Below are 17675 nucleotides of genomic sequence, written 5' to 3'. Positions count from 1 at the left end.
TGGTCAGAGATGATGGGAATGATGGTGATGAAGGGCCAGCTAGGGCTGCTTGAAACCCTGGAGCTGTCCACTAGTACAGTGTTTCCCAACCTTTTTTGGGCAAAGGCACACTTGTTTGATGAAAAAAATCTCGAGGCACACCACCATTACAGCCCCGTGACGTCAGTGTGCAGCGTCACGCCGGGAGGGATGCACGAAAGTGTAAGTTTCAATTTTTTTCCTCCCCCTTGCCGGGGAACCTCCAAGCTTTGGGGGTGGGGGGGGAGGAGGCAGCAAAGCGAGGGACTGAGGGACTCCTCCAACGACAAGGGTTAGGGAAGAAGAGAAAGGGCTATTCCGCTCCAGTCACGGGAGGGGAATATGTACTGGCCCAACTGGTGTGCGGTCTTCGGAAAGCGGGGTGCGGGAAGGAAGCCTAGGCTCGGGGTCCACTGACCTTGGCGGAGAAAGGCAACAACCGGAGCCGATGACGAGCCGGCGCGTGCGTGCAGCGGCTGGCCTCGAGCTCGGGAAGCTGCGCGGGGCGATGTTGATGCGGGGCGCGCGAGAGCTTGGGGGCGGGGGGGCGGGAGAGAGAGAGAGAAAGAGTTGGCAGCACCAGGCGCTGTTACTTATTGCGCTGCGGACGCTGCCAGCAACTGCGGTGGTTGTGCGGCGGCCGCCGCCGCAGTACATCCTCGTCAGTCAGCTGAGCTGCCTGGCGGCGTAGGGAGCCGAGGGGCGGGGCTTCCTTTCTGAAGGAGCTGAGGGTGGGAGTCCTCCGGCGCCGGCCCAGAGCGCTTCTAGGAGGCTGCCTTTGTGCGCGACGTAAAGCCCTCTTTCCCTTCCTCCAGCCCCGTGTCACCTGTGGAAAAGGGGGCTGGATCCAGTGACGCAACTCGGAAAACTGTTAGGGAAGCCAGAGCAGGAAAGTGAGTGGGAGGCGGCGGCGCCGCTTTAACCCACATTTCCTTTTTGAAAGAGAAACGTAAGTCAGTGTTTCTCAACCTTTTTTGGACTCACCCGCCTCCCTCCAGGCAACATCTCGCGGCACACCAGGCAACATCTCGCGGCACACTAGTGTGCCGCGGAACACTGGTTGGGAAACACTGCACTAGTAGACAGACATCTTAGATGGCCCAGTGGCCTGACTAGGGCTGTGTACACACATTCAAATCACACTGCTCCTCTTTTAAGAGCCTCCCCAATCCACCTCTCCTGCCCCACTCATTCAGCTGCCTTTGCTTCCCTTGTGGTCCCTAACAGGAAAGAGTCCAGCATCCTGAGTTTTATCTGCTCCTGTGGAGAGGAGACACCATTAACTGTGGGCAACCACAAGGCTGCTTTTCTCGGACTTGTGGTGTGCAGATGCGCCACTGGCTGCCACCAGCCTGCAGATTATGCTTTGGCTTAGATCGGGGCAGGAAACTCGCTTTGCTCTGAGGGAGTCCTGGAGGGTTGCTGAGATGGGAATGTGGCTTTTTGGATGAAAAAGGTTCCCCACCCCTGGCCTCTGAGCATGTGCTTAGCCCGGCAATATGGGTTTGTATCAGAAATGATTTTACCATCCTTTTGCCCAAGAAAACCTGAGCTTTCTTCATTTCTGCTGCATAATGCGGGTGGGTGGGGAGTGGTTTTATAGTTGCCACAGTTAAAGCAGTTGGGAGCCAGAAACCCTTGCTGATCTTCTCCTTATAACCCCGGCGTCTCCTGGTCTATCTTCTGCTTGCCTCTGCTGCAGCAGACCTTGAAGACTGCCTGGCGGAGCAGCTCTAGCTCTGTGGTGAAGCATCTGCCTGGCATTCAGCTTCAGTCCCTGGCATCGCCAGTTAGCGCAGAAACTCTCCCCCATCTGAACCCCAAAGGGCTGCTCTCTGCCAGTGTGGACAATACTGACCTAGACGGAGCAGTGATTTGACCTGGTACAATACAAGGTAGCCTCTTATATTCCAAAGTAGATCCCAGAACTGCTGCCTGGGACCCTGCGGTTTGTGGGAGGGGCCCTTCAGGAGGAATTTGAACATTCCTGTGTTCCCAGGGATTTGACAGCAGAAGGACCCTGAGATCACTGAATGAGACAATTTTTTAAAGGAAAAAATATTTTTAGAATGTTTTAACTGTAACTCTTTTTAGAATGTTTAAACTATTTTTAGATTGCTTTTTTTGGGATTCACTGGCGGAGGAAGAGGAGTGTGGGGGGAGTGCACCGCCCCCGGCAGCGCAATCCTGGTGGGGTGCCATCGCGGCTGCCCCCCCACCCGTGCTGGACACTACACCCCCACCTGCGCTGGCACACCACACCCCCAGGACGCGCGCCAGCCCTGCCCCCGCCTTCTCTCCGCCCCCCCCCCCCCCCCGTGCCGGATCATGAAGCTCCGCCAATGTGGGGTTTATAGTTGTTTTGTTAAGGATGCATTTTGCCACCCTGGGCTTCTGCACGAAGAAAGGCTGGATAAATATGTCCAATAAATAAAACAATCTTTTCAATTCATTAAATGAATAAGGGAAGCTCCATTTTAGTTGAAACAACACTACCACTTTCCCCAAAGGGAAACTTCAGAACGAAGCTGAAGTAAACAGAAAATGGATTTCATTAGCAAATCTGACAGTGGAGACCTTGGGTCTTAGCGAATCCTGGGCGTGGCTCCTTCACTACAGGAAATGATTTTTCTCCTTGAGGTGCCTATTTGCCCTGCGGATCTGGCCCTGCCCATGTGCCTCACCCAGCGGCAGCTCGCCAGGAGGGAGTCACACCCCTCCTGATGGTCTCTCCTCTTCCTTGGGTTGGATCTCGTGTTCATAGGTACACCTGCAGCACTTTCTCTCTTGTGTTGCTTGACCTTCTGTCCTTGCTTTGTGGTTTAGTTATTTTTAAATAAATTCTGTACTCAGAGTTGTTGCAGCGACTCAGCTAAGGACTGAGCTGGACGAAGCACCCTAATTGCAATTAGCGATTTTGTGGATGGCTTATTAAAAGTAAAATACCTGGTCCCTGGAGTGGGAAGGGGGCAATCCGAACTGCATCTTGGTGTGGGAGGAAGGGCATGTGGATTTTAGATCATAGCCGCCACCCCCACCCCTGCAGTTCCAATCCAGTTTGGCTCCCCCCACCCTGCTTCCGCAAGGCCTTCTTCTTGCATTGGAAGGGAAACTCCATCCATGCCTATAAAGTTTTTCTTATAGCCTGAAATGGGTCATGATTACCATGGGGGAGGGGCTTAAAACCCCTAGCCTTCCTTCCCTGTTGCTTTCCATGCATACTATTTAGGTTTTTTTAAGCCGTTCACACTCTTGCTAACTGTGTAAACTGGTGTCTTGTCCAGTTTGGCACCCTGGTGGCCGCTTGGTGTTTCTGATGAAGCCATTCTGGCCCCATGTGCACACAGTGATGAACCTTTTTGGCTTATTGTGGCTTCCTGCTTGCAAGCAGTAATCTGGTGCACACTGCCTTATAGCTCCCACAAAGACCATGGCTTTGGGCTCCCTAACCATGAGGGCTAACCAGCCTAGGACTCTTAAGGCTATTGCCCATTAAAACCTTGTGCCATAGCAAACTGTTCAGTCTTTAAGGTGCCACAGGTCTCTCTGATATATAGAGACATTTCCCCATAAATCCCAGTTTGCAGGGGGTGGTGAGGCAACAACACAGACCGGCTGCCTTTAGCATTCAAGCAAGGATGTTGGACTAGGATTTGACCCAGCAAGACCATCCTTGGGTTCTTAATTGGCTTTGGCAGCTGAATTGGCACAGAAAGCCAGTGTGGTGTTGTGGTTAGGGTATTGGAGTAGGACCTGGGAGACGAGGGTTCAAGTCCCCTGCTCAGTCATCAGCATACAGGGTTATTGTGAAGATTATGTGGCGGGGGGGGGGGGGGGAGTCATGTACGCCACTTCAAGCTCCTTGAAGGAAAGGTGAGATAGAAAGGCTAATGATTATGATAATTGGAACTGTAATGAACGGAGCCTCCAGGCTCAAAGGCTGTAATGCCTGCCATAGAGAAACACTGTGCCCTGAGGCTGAGTGGGTTCATCCTGAGTAAGCCTGCATTTCTGTCTGTCTATATACATGCACACCATCAGCTGCTTCACTTTCTGGTGTCCTTTTCACCCTCTCTTTTTAGTGCAGGGCCAGAGATCCCAGGCAGCGACAGGCAGGCAGAGAAGGGCAGGCACCTGGGGAGAGGTCCTGCCAGGACACGCCTTGCTTGGCAGTGGCAGCCCCCAATGGGCTGCCCTGCTGCCTTTGCCGGGGTGGGGCGGGAATTCCTGCCACCAAGCCGGCACCTGTGGATGGGTGCCTGGTTGCGCCCCCTAAAACTTTTGCACCTGGGGCCAGGCCCCCCCCAATGCCACTGGTTCCCCGCTACACCACCCAAATTCCTGCAGGATCTCGCAGGAGCATCCCGGAGCCTGTGGACCTGGCATGCAGTAAGAGAGCTTAAAAGCTATGGTGCTTGATGCAGAAATCCAGGGGGTGGACTGGGGTCTCCTGCAATTCCACTTGCCCGAAGTATTTTGGACTGGGGGGAGCAATCCCCCAATCTCTTCCCAGGTTCTTTGATGATGGCATTGCACGGAGTCACTGCTGGCCGCAGGAGCCTTCTTGCTGCGTGAGGTCACCATTGCCTATTTTTGGAACCGGAGTTAGTGTGACTTAATCCTCTTCAATTATGGCTGTCTGGGAACCCGGTGACAGAGCACACAGCAGTCTGGCAGCGCTAGCAGACTGAAACCTCCCAGCAAGAGATGTTTGTGTACGTTGCAGAGCTAGGAGTTGGGAAGCTGCCTTCTGCCGAGCCAGACTGTCCAGCCCAGGACAGTGGTACCTCGGGTTAAATACTTAATTCATTCCGGAGGTCCGTTCTTAACCTGAAACTGTTCTTAACCTGAAGCACCACTTTAGCTAATGGGGCCTCCCGCTGCCACCGGAGCACGATTTCTGTTCTCATCCTGAAGCAAAGTTCTTAACCTGAGGTACTATTTCTGGGTTAGCAGAGTCTGTAACATGAAGCGTATGTAACCTGAAGTGCATGTAGCCCGAGGTACCGCTGTATTGTCTAATCTGGCTGACAGTAACTCTGTGGGGTCCTGGGCAGAGGTCTTTCTGCTCCCCTTATACCTGAGGATGGCGTAAACTGAGCCTGGGGGAGAGTGCATGCAAAGCAGACGCCTTCCAGCAAGGCAAGGAATGGGAGAGCTGCATCCACAGCATGTTCTCTTTCCAGCCCAGAATTCAGCGCATTCTTCAAAGGTCTTGAGAGTGGGTCTCAAGCTGTTGTTGGACTACAACTCCCATCCTCCCTAGTTAGCAGGACCAGTGGTCAGGGATGATGGGAATTGTCTTCCAAAAACAGCTGGAGACCCAAGTCTGGGAGAGGCTAGTATAGTGGCTGCTTAAAGGGCCTGGTTGTGCACATTTTGCCCTTACAAGTGTCTCAAACAACCCACGTCATGTATGGTGAAAACCAAATTTTAACCATCTGACTCCAGTCCTATGCAGACTTTTGTAGGGAGTGAATCCTATTGAATTCAATGGAACTTACTTCAGAGTAAACGTGCGTAGTATCATGCTGCACACAATTCGGTGTGTCCCCCCCCCACATGACATACAATTAACATGTTTTCACAGCCACAAAGTGTGGTAGTTCCTGTTGGCATTTGGCGATATACTGCCTTTAGCCTGGAGCTTTTACTTAGTCTGCCATGGCTGATATAACCACTGCTGGAACTGTTCTCCATGATTTTGTCCTTCTCTCTTTTTAAAAAAGCCCCCCCCCAAAAAAAAATTGTGACCATCATCCTATCTTGTGGTAGTTTGATAAAGCAAGGATGGGGGTTGGAGCTGAGCGAGGGGCTGAGTTGAGTCATTTGGATCTGCTTCTCAAGGCTTTGTGTGTTTCCTGCTTCCCAGATAACAAAAGCTCAGTGCCTTGCCTAAGGTTCAGGAGAAGAACTTTGCACGTGTGTTGTGTGGGCAAAAATGACTAATTTATTTAAATCATTTCTATACGGCTTTATCTCTTTTTTAAAAAAAATATGATAAACAGTTTGCAATCTAAATTAAGACATCAAATAAAGCATTGCAAAATGTCAAAGCATTATATATGAAGGTTAAATATACAATATACTGTATTTTTCGCTCTTCACGTTGCTTTCGCTGAAGCCATGGAGCCTGCATTCGCTCCATAAGACGCACACACATTTCCCCTTAATTTTTGGAGCGGGAAAAGTGTGTCTTATAGAGTGAAAAATACGTTACATTTAAAGCAGCATAATTAACAGAAAAACAAAATATTCATGTAAACATTTGCATCCCATAGCTTTAGATGTTAGGAAAAACAGTATCTTGTCTTTGGCAGGTAACAGCTGCCACCCAAGACACAGTGTCTTCTTTCTGTCTATGGCAGGTTGTAAAATTACGAGGACAGCTTCAGTTGTTATCTCTTAGATTCCCTAGCCAAGGGACCTCAGCTTCCACCTTGGACTTCCCAGGGTGATGTTTGATGCTGAAATGGAAATCAGCCATTATTGCTACCTGCCAGTTAATGGTAGCATTATGCCTGGTGGAGGTAAAGCCATATTCTAAGGCGGTGTTATCACTGTAGCCAGAACTTCCAAACTGTGTGTTGTGACCCGTTAGTGTGTCGGCTGCAGTGTCATAGGTGTCTTGCACGAGCGCTTCCCACACTCGCAGGACTGGAAAGGGGTTAGTTTAACCTCTGGTTTGCTAGGAAAACTGAATTACTGTGTCGCAAAATGATGCATGTCTAAAAAGTGTGTCATTAACATGAAAAGTCTGGAAAGCTCTTTTGTAGACCATAATATTAATTCATTCATTTTATAAAATTTATTCACTGCTTGATTGTAAAAAACCTCAAAGCAGTTTACAAAAAGATAAAACAATATAATCGAGGGAAAATCACAACCATACTTTAAAACATACAAAAATTAAAATACTAAGACAGATTAAAATCACCTCAACTTTCTAAGCACCTGAGTCGGCTTGTCTGACCAAGAATGTTCCAGCAGGTGTCAAGAAGAGCACAGGGAGTCCCAGAGTGCAGGTCCTGCCACATGAAGCAACTGAGCACCTTCAAATGCAGAACGGGCATTGTGTGGCACCTGTAGCAGTGCCAGCTCCTCCGGTCGAAGCGGCCAAGTGGGCACATGTGGGACAAGCCCATCTCATAAGTAATAGAGATCGTTCTGGAGCCTCTCTGCGACCGTCCACTGCAAGGCCAGGAACTCCAGTTTTCCTGAGTGCTTGCGATACGTTTTCTGTCCTGGTGCTAATGTCCTTGACCCATAGCTAGTATCTCAGCTCGCTTCATGGCATTGGTAGAGAATGGCACCGAGCCCTTCGCTGAGGGCATCTATCAACAGGTAGACTAAATGCAGTGACCTATTTGGGGTCTCCAGCACAGCTCTTTATGTCAGGAGATTGTTCTGGGCCATCAGTACACTTTGGAGTTGATCAGTCCAGGTTAACAACACTACTTTAAAAGGATATACTAAAGAGGCTTGTCTGGGATAGCTCAGCTGGGAGAGCATGAGACTCTTAACCGCAGGCTCATGGGTTTGAGCCCCATGTTGGGACCAGATCACTCTTGTGGTCCTTCCGACTCTATGGTTCTATATTTTAAAAGCATCATGAATGTGAATGTATCATAAGCATCACTGTTGTGGGACATCTAGGAGGAGATCTTTGTAGAAATAATAAAAAATACTGGGAAAACCTGTTAAAGAAGAAAGAAAACCTCCCAAAATAGTATTGTTGGGTATATTCAGTGGAAACAACCGGGGGTTATTATATAAACATTTAATTGGTGACTTATTAATGGCAGCAAGAATACTGATAGCTAGAAATTGGAGAGAGGTAAAGGGTTTAAGTGTTCAAAAATGGTATAATGTCATTGTCTGAAAAACAGACGCAAAAACATTGTGTACTTAGAGGGCAAAAATAGAGGGAGACTTTTATGGTGGATTGATGGCCATTCATCCAGCACAGAAACAAAGAATCTGCGGGACAAACTGTGCCTGTTGCGTTGCATAATACACGATTGCATTAGCATCTTCCTTTATACTGACATAAGCAACTTTTGGACTCTCTCCAGTGCTTATATGGATTTTATTTGTATTATTTAGATCTGAACTATATCATACTGGCCACATGACCCGGAAGCTGTAGGCCGGCTCCCTCGGCCAATAAAGCGAGATGAGCACCGCAACCCCAGAGTCGGTCACGACTGGACCTAATGGTCAGGGGTCCCTTTACCATTACACAGGCCTTCAGGCTGGGTCAAAGGGGGGGTCAGTTTGTCACCCCTTCCTTTCAATGCTTAATATAGGTGGTTTTTTACTTCTTTATATAATGGAGGGGGGGGTGGAAATGTAGGTCTTCTGAACTGGCTGTTGGTTTTATAGACTGGTACCCATCTGTAATGGTGGGATTTGCCCCAAGTTTCCATCAGCTATGGAAAATGTCCTGATTCTTCTCCCAGTATTTGTTGGGCTATTTCTTTCTGTGGTTCTGAAAGGCTACACAGGTCTACAGATGGTCCAGATATACTCTCTTGCCCCCTTCCTCCCACTGATATGATTCAGGATCAGTGCTAGAAACTGGGATTTAGAAGCTATTTGCCACATGGCTCCTGGAACCCAGGTTGTGGGCACCAAAACAAAATGTCTAGTCCCATTTTTTAATTATTCGACAACACTTTTTATTTTTATTTTTTGAAAAGCAAGGCTTAAAGATGTGCGTCTTTTGGTGTTGCACGAGCAAGGTGATCCATTGGGGCACCAAAAGGCTGTGTCTCCCCCCCCCCCTGCAATCCCACAGATCAGCTGATTCATGAAGCAGCACAGCACCAAAAGAGGTGACATAGAAGATATGGATAAAGAACCGAGGGCGTCTCAGTTTTCAGTCCCATCACAGGCCCATAATCACTGGTGCTAGGGCCTGAAGGCAAAATTGGTTCACAAGGATGAAAATAGGTCTTCAGAGTCACTCTGTGGGACATATCCTGTCCTTGTCATTGATGACCATTCTTTTGGAGATCCAAAATAAAATCTGCAAAAAAAGATATGTCAGTTGGTCTTCTTAAGAAAGAAACAAATTTCAGTCCTATGAAGCGGCATAGCATGGGCAGGGGGGCCGTGGCCCAGGCACACAATCTGGGGGGGGGTGCAAACCAGCCCCCCTCTGCAGAGATCCCCGTCATGCCCTCTTTGGCTTGGCAGCAAGGGCTGGGGGAGTGTGGAGGGTGCCAGCGGCAAGGGCTGGGGGAGCATGTTCCGCCCCCGCCTGACGAGCACAGTCCACCCCCGCCTAGAATGCTTCCACACGGCCTGCCCCAGGTGCCGGCAAATGGCGCTATGTGCCCCGGGTCCTACAGAAGCACAGAGAAAGGGAGAGTTCCAGCAACTATTGAAAATGAATGTAGTGGGTAAGGAAATGAACGTTATCATATTAATAAACATGTGGACAGTGTACAACACAATAAATCACATTGTGAAGCAGCAGCTCTCAGTGAGTCCTGTCCTAAGCCTTTGTTCCAAGTTCAAGTCTTCCCTCATCCTGTCCATCTGGCTCCTTTTCAAAAACAGCCCTTTGCAGCCCGGGTGCTAAGCAGGAAGAGGGGAACAAATTAACGTTCTTGCTGAGCTGTTTGTGCAAAAGGCCTAAAACTTGACTGTCCTGGGGCAGTGGGAGGGCATGGCTCAGCGTTAGAGCATCTGTCCTGCTTGCGGAAGGCCCCCAGGTTCAATCCTCAGCATCTCCGGGTGGGGCTGGGAGAGACCCTTGTGTGAGACCCTGGAGAGCCACTGCCAGTCAGCGCAGGCAGCACAGAGCCAGATGGACCCGGGGTCTGCTTCTAGTCCAGGCTTCCCTCTCTTTTCGGAGAGAGCGGCTTGGTTTTTGCTTAAAGGGGCAGCAGCATATTAACATATTAACTAACCATGCAGACAAAGATTAAGGCAGACTATACATTTACGTACGGTTAAGGCAGACTCCACTTGCCTTGAACTGAGTCCGGCAGTGCCCAGAGCGTCACGACACCCCTGCGCCTGCCGTAAGGGAAGGGCAGTAGGCAGCTCAGTGGGTAGAGCACACGCTTTGGGTGCACCCCGCACCCAGGTCCAGTCCTTGGCGACTCCAGGTAGGCCTGGAAGAGGCACCTGTCTGAAACCCTGGAGAGGCACTGCTAGTCCTTGTCCAGTCCGGTGCCCTCCAGGTGGCTTGGACTACAACTCCCATCAGCCCAGGCCCGCACAGCCTGTTGGGAGTTGTAGTCCAACTGGGTGGGGAAGGCTGCTGCTGACAGGCCCTGAGCTTGGTAGAAGGCAGGTCCTTGTGCCCTTCTCCGGTGTTCCTGTGCCATCTTCTTTAGGGACAAGGGAAAAGTGGTGGCAGTGGCGGTGGTCTCTGCTGTGATCCCCAGCCTTGCCCAGGCTGCAGTTTCTTAGCAACACCCCTCTCTCTTTCCTGATGCCTCAAGGAGTTTACCACCCACCAGCTGTTTGCTTGTGGATTTCCTAGTCTCCTGAACCCATAATCCTGGGTTTATCAGGCAGAGAGGAGAGGTTGGGAGGGAGGGAGCTGTGCATTTGCTTCTTAATTACTTTGGTTTCCCTGCTCTGTGGGATGGATCCCTGGGGGCTGCCTGCCTCTTATTGCTGTCCACTTGCAAAGTTCCTACACCGCTGCTCACAGGACAAAGTTCAGACTCAGCGTTGGAGATGTGACTTTATTGGGGTGTAATGGCCACTTCATTCCAGCCAAGGGTGGTGAGAATCCACACTTGTGAGCAGATGGTGCATAAAATGCCTCTATAACTAAAATGTTAGTTTAGTTAGCTGTTTGTAGACTGCCTGTCATATGGCATTTGAAGGCAGATCAATAAGAATGCCACAGTCTATTAAGCAAATAAAAATATCAAAAGATTTAAAAACTTCAAAAAATGAAATGCAACAACAGGGCAAATTAACATAATGCCGTTTCTGGAACTAAACATTGCAAGGACCTGGGAACATGGGTGTGAAGGCACCATAGCACCAATAGTTTTGCCGCTCGTTTGCATTCCATTGGGAAGTGATTCCACAAAGAGGGAGCCACCACAGAAAAGGCTCTATTCCCAGTCACCACCAAACACATTTCCCCACAATGGTGGACGGTTAAGGGGCTCCTCAGCCCTTTGCAGTGACTGGATGGGGCACTATGAGAAGAGGCGATCCGTCAGATAACTTGATCCCAAGCTGTTCAGGGCTTTGTAGCTCACAGCCAAAGCCTTAAACCTGTCCTGGAAGCTGACAGGCAGCTGCTGAGGTTCCTTCCGGCATGGTGTGACATATGTCACATTATCCACTGGCTGCACCTTCCAGGCGAGCCCTGAGGGCAGAACACGCCAGCCTTCACACCTCCTCTGCTTCTTCTGCCACTGCTTTCCCCCCTCATTGAACACACAAATCTGCATCACTCCTGCATGTTCAGCATAGAAGTGCAGCAGACTGGTAGCAAAGACACGGACTGCTCTGTTGTTTTGCCACCAGCTCGCTGTGTCTCTGTGCCGGCTGCACAGGAGCCAAAGGCCTGTCCTGGGTGTCTGACACAGAAGCAGCCTGGAGGCATGGATCACTTCCTGCCTTTCGCCCGCTGTGTTTCTACACTAGATGCGCAGGAGATGTGCCTGCTGTGCAGCTGATGGGCAACAGAAGGAAGGGCTGTGCCTTCTCCCCAACACCAACCCCCTGGAAACAAAGGAGGGAGCACACTCAGTGTGGAAATGCAGTGGGCAGCCAGGAGATGGCAGAGTGCCCATGCCTCTGTTGGCAGCCCGCTTGGTTTCTCTGCTGGGTGGGGGAGTGAGGGCTTTCCCCACTTCCTGCCCAGTGCCCGCCATTTAAAAAATGGCTTCCAGTTATAAGAAAGGAGATTCTGACTCAACATCAGGAAGAACTTCCTGACAGTAAGAGCTGCTGTTGGACAGTGAAATTATCTCCCTCTGGAGGCTGTGGACTCTCCTTCCTTGAAGGTCTTTAAGCAGAGGTTGGATGGCCGTCTGACATAGATGCTTAGCTGAGATTCCTGCATTGCAGGGGGCTGGACTAGATGACCCTGGGTCCCTTCCAACTCTACGATTCGATGAGGGCTGTGGGAGGAGGGGCTGAGCAATCTCTCACTCCCATGGGTGGAATTCCTAGTCACCTTTGGTGAGTGGTTAAAAACAAGGGTGAGTTTGTTGTTGTTTAGTCGTGTCCGCCTCTTCATGACCCCCTGGACCAGAGCACGCCAAGCACTCCTGTCTTCCACTGCCTCCCGCAGTTTGGTCAAACTCATGCTGGTAGCTTCGAGAACACCGTCCAACCATCTCGTCCTCTGTCATCCCCTTCTCCTTGCGCCCTCCATCTTTCCCAACATCAGGGTCTTTCCCAGGGAGGCTTCTCTTCTCATGAGGTGGCCAAAGTATTGGAGCCTCAGCTTCAGGATCTGTTCTGAGTTACATCATTTTAACTTGCTTGCCCATGAATTGTGTCCAGTAATTTTAAGTTGTTTTAAACTTTTTTTAAAACAACATTGCCTCTCCCCACAGCTAGCAAAAGCAGAATTATCATGTTCTGGTCTGACCCCAGATCCCATGCAGTGAGGCAGGTCAGGAGTTGCAGGATCACAGACCAAGCTGAGGAGGCAAATATCCCCAGCAGAAGCCGAGAGCAAACTGAGGCCCTTGAAGCCTCTGTCTCCAGACTGTCCCTTCTGGGCCCTCAGACAGCACTCCTCTATTCCTTGGCTGCCTCCTTGGTGTGTTCCTTGTGCCACTTGGCCAGCAAGGTGCTGTGGGAAGAAGTGTGTTTGGTTCCTCAGGGGAAGGCACCCATAAGGATCCTGGCTCTGGCAACAGAGGCTAGCCCACGAGGGTCAATGGGGTGCTGCCCATCCTCCTGCCTTCTTACTATCTGAACTGCTGTATTCCCTCATAGTGTCTGAAATGTGTGTTGATGTCGTTTTCTGATGCACAGATCATAATTGCCATAATTAACGTGTTCATTACTGCCTTTCCCCAAAGATTCATTTCGGCTATTAAGATCAGAGGGGCCGTGTCTCAGTGGCAGAGTGTCTGCTTTGCATGCAGAAGGTCTCGGGTACAGCCCTCAGCACCGCCAGGTAGGGCTGAGAGAGAGACCCCATCTGAAGTCCTCGAGAGCCTATATGTGGCGGTGGTAGGGGTCTCAGGGCAGTGAGGGGAGTGTCTGTGAAAATTACTAGCCCACTTGGACACAACATGCTAAGGATATAATCTGTCTGTAGCACATGGAGGTGTTTTTTTTTGGGGGGGGGGGAATCTGTGCCTGGTCACTTGGAGGCAATTCTTTTCTCGCCTTGGGCAAACAGCTGCTTTAGGACATTTCTTGCCTGCAAGCAGAGGGTCATGTATCAGGGCAGAACCTCTGAAAGAAAGTGGTGTGTTCAAGGCGAGTTGTAAGTATACTGTTTATTTTAAATTAAGTTTAGTACATATTATGGTTTTATTTGGTTTCCATTTTATTGTTTTACTTGCATATATTGCAAACCATAAAAGGTGGCTTAAAAATGGAACAAATAATAACAATTTTAATGGGTGAGGGAGTGAATAAGTGGCATCTGGTTTTCTGCTGCCAGGTTATTGACAGGTGTTTCTGCACAAAGTTAGCCACCATCTTTTTTGCATGTCTCTGTGTTCCTGGGCCCAATTCAAGGTGTTCGTTTCGGCCTGAAATACTTGGGACCCAGGTAGTTCTCAGGGTGCCTTTCCCTTTTGACAGACTGGCCAAGGCCATGAGATCAAGGGGGAGGGGACAGGAGACAGGGCCTTCTCTGTAGTGGTGCCCCGGCTGTGGAGTGCTCTCCCTCTGGAGGTGCAGATGGAGGCAACATTACTCAGCTTCTAGACCTGGTTACAAAAATGTGTTCTTTCAGGCCTTTGGAGATACCCAAGCTAGTTTGGTTTTACCTGCTGCCCAACCTCACATACTTGGGAGTCAGCTGCCATGCGTCTTTAGATACCTTGGAAATTGCCTTGTGGTTACTTTGTAATGAAGGGTGGTCTGTTAATTTTGTTAATAATAAACAAATGATGATCATAATGATGCTGCTGTTGGGAGTGCAGAGACCCACTGATGTTTCCAGAGTAGTTAGCAACTGAGGTGAGAGGTGAAAGGCCACGCTCCGTTCTGTAGCAAAGAAGGATTTCATATTAAGCTCTGGCCAGTAGAGTTTAGCAGCATTACTGTTCCAAGGAAGAAGACAATTGCCCTGACTCTGTCTTTGCTATGCACTGCAGTGGTACAGAAACAGCACATTTGTCATGAGAAATTATGTATTTCTCCTGGAATTAAAGATTAAAGGTGGGTCCTTCCTTGCCTCTCATCAGATTGACTAGGAAATGAACTACTTATTTGCTGGGGGGCTACTTTGAACGGGGATACAGGGACAAAAGGCCCACCCCACAGGGAACCCTCTAATCCCATGAGTCCCATGCAGGAGTGGGTTTTTTCCCCACCCCCGTTTTCCCAGGGCCAGCTCTCTACCTGAGAAGCCTTCTCCTGCTCAAAGTGGGAGAAGAAGGGGGGGGGGGACTTCTGGTGCTGGCCCCTCCTTTTGCAGGGAGCGTTTCCAAGCCCCTGGAACTCATTTCTCTCCCAGCAAAATCTCCAGCCCAAAGGACCCAAGCCCAGAGGAGGATGCCTGCCACGTCTCTGCATGATCTGTTAGCCCTGCCTTGCCTCTTGCTAGTTCAACCTCCCCTGGGATCAGGGAATTCTGGCTAATTTCTACACTGGTTTGATTGGGAGACTCAGGCACTTTTGACACTGGAAGTCTTCACCTCTAACGCATCAGGGGAGCAGCAGGACAATGTGCTCTGCTTCAGCCTCACATCTTTGCATGTTGAGCAGGAGGGTGGGGGGGATTTTTGGACATTCAGCTAATTTTCCTTAGAACCCTCCATGTAACTGGGAAGCCCAGTTTGCACAGGATTCCCATTCAGGTGGAGATTATAAACATACTCAGATGAACACATGACGATGTTTGGGTGGAGCCAGCAATGATGGGACAGGGCATGCGCCTTCCTCAGTGCATTCTGAGAGCACATGAGGCAAATGCTGACCTCCTGGCTCTGAGGCAACCTTTCCAACCTCTAAATGTTTTGGACTACAATTCCCATCAGCCCCAGTCCTGCACATCTGCCAAGCTGGTCAAGGTGGCTCTGAGGACAGGCCGTTTGTCCTTTACATTACTTAGTAATGGATCAAAATGTGCCTCTAAACTTTGCTTTTTTGTATTTGAAATGTGTTGCACATTCTTGTTTGGAATCAACGCATGTAGGCAAAATGGCTCTCTGCCCCCCTGCATTAATTAAGACAAGTTTGCCTATGAATAGCATCACACAGTGTTAAAATGACAACATAAATGATTTAGCCTACAAAGATGAGTAGATGGAGAAGACCAATTAAGCATATGAAATGGTAGATACCAAAGATGAGCTCAGTCCTTATGCTTGGCCAATGTGGCACCTCCAGATGTTAGTTGACTGCAGCTCCCATGGCAAGATGGCTGGGCCAGATCTGGAGGGCACCAGCTTAGTAAAGGCTGACATGTGGTTAAAACATCATCAACCACATGTAAGAATCCTAAAAACCATTCTTTTGGGGAGGGGGAGTAACCCGGGGGCGGGGGGGGGGACAAAAAAAACCCCCAACAGCTCGGCGACTGAAGATACTTAGTGACCAGATAATGTTGTATTTCTGTTGGGGGGGATGAGTGGGGGATGGGATGGAGTATGTTGCGGGTTCCACTTGTATCACCCTAATTTTTTGGAGGGGTGCTTTGACGATCGGAAATTTGGGGGAACTGTGCAGTAGCGGAGCAGACCAAATGCTCTGAGGAAGGCCTGAGTCCAGAACTTTTCCCTCATAGCTCTGCACGGTGATGTATGTCCCTGTTGCATTCTGGAAAGAGGAGAGCTGGCTAGTCCCGCCGAGAGCACCTTCAGAGTATTCACAGCTTAGCAGTTCTAAAGGGCAGGAAAGCTCCCAGCTTTAGTGTCCCCCACAGTCAGGCTCATCTAGGCATCTTTGCTTCACAGCACCAGGCCCTGCTGCTGATCTCCACTATCTTGTGGCTAGCACATGACCTGCCAGTTTCCAACAATGTGCTCAGGAAGAACCGCAGCGCAGGGAAAGGCAACTGGTTCCAAGGACTTCATTCATCAGGGCAGGATTAAATCAAGAAATAAGAGCTCCCTTCTGTCCATCAGGCAGCGCCCTTGAAATCTTATTCCCAGATTTCCATCATGGGCGGTGGCTTTTTGTCCTCCTGTTATTTAACTGTTTAATTATTTATTTCACAAAAATTATATACTGTGTGATTGCAAAAATCAAGAAAACCTCAAGCAGTTTGCAAATAAAATAAAGCAGTGAAAACAGGCAAAACCAACTTTTTAAACTTTTTAAACGTTGCTACCAAAAGGTAGCTGCAATTCCAAATCAATTCCAGAGATTGTGGCTCTAGGTAGGGAAGAGGGGTCTCCCCAGCATGTTCAGCTCCTTTAGCAGACTACAGTTCCCAGAATTCTTTGGGGGAAGCCATGACTGTTTAAAGTGGTAAGATCCTGCTTTAAATGTGTAGTGCAAATGGGGCTGGCATGGGAACCAAGAGCTGGCACAGATGACATTAAGCACCCAGTGATCTCTTCCAAATTCCCACTCGCCCGTGGCCTACTCATGTGAGCAGTTCGACACTGAAGGAGAAGAATTGCATGAAATTGCAGCTCCCCTTCCGTGTCTCAGAAACCACCTTTCCAATCAGCAGTGGCTGAGAAGAATTCCTGCCTAGCCTGGGAGGTCTCCTCCCACCCACAGCGCAGAAGGGGAGAAAAGTGGTTCTCCCCCCTCCTTAATTGCCAGGACATCTAATTGCCTTTCTGTCTCTCTAATGCTGTAATAACAGTCAGAATTGCACAGACTGATCCTCCACCGGGTTTCGCGAATGCCCCAAGAGTGAGGAACAGGAGAGCATTGTGCAAAAGACTTCTGGTTTATTTTTTCAGACTGTATTCATGTGGGAACCTTCTGCCTCTCACTGCCATCCCTGCCTCCAAAACTTCCCACAGCCCTCTCCCTGCTCATGTGCTCAAGCTAGCCTGGCAAACAAGCGCAGTCCTGTTGAGCCCCTTGATGCACAAACTCACTCTGGCCTGCTGTGGTCACCTTGGCCTCCTACCAAAATCATTCAAGCCCTTTGTTTAGAGTGTGTGGTACCCTTCCCTAAATTAAAACGAATCCCTATAGTTTCCCTTGGTTTGATTTCCTCACAACATTTAGGGTGGTATCCAGTGCTAGTCCTACTCAGAGTAGACCCTCTGAAGTTAACAGACATGACTACCTTAAGTTATTTAATTTCAGTGGGTTTACTCTGAGTAAGACATAGTTGAATACAACCCCTGACCCCACATCTTGACACCAAGGGTTGTTTGTGACCAGTGCCAGTCCTACATCAGAGTAGACCCATTGAAACTAATAGACACGGCTAACTTAGATCCTCTAATTGGAGTGGGTCTGTTCTTAGTAGAAGTTTGTTGGATCTGATGCCAAGATTCCAACCTTCCCACCGTCTATGTCCAGCTGTCTTTGAGCAAGAGGGACAGCTTAGGGTGAGTTGG

At 49.4% G+C, this 17675-nt stretch overlaps 1 protein-coding gene across 2 annotated transcripts in view; it reads left to right on the top strand.

Moving 5' to 3' along the window:
• CNNM4 (cyclin and CBS domain divalent metal cation transport mediator 4) overlaps positions 1–17675 on the top strand; it is a gene marked incomplete at its 5' end in the record, with an annotated part of 48039 nt that overhangs the window by 14384 nt on the left and 15980 nt on the right. The window lies entirely within an intron of this gene.

This window comes from Podarcis liolepis (genome assembly GCF_965112155.1).
Source record: "Podarcis liolepis genome assembly, chromosome: 7".
Classification (NCBI taxonomy): Eukaryota; Metazoa; Chordata; class Lepidosauria; order Squamata; family Lacertidae; genus Podarcis; species Podarcis liolepis.
This window is presented reverse-complemented; position numbering and strand designations above follow the sequence as displayed.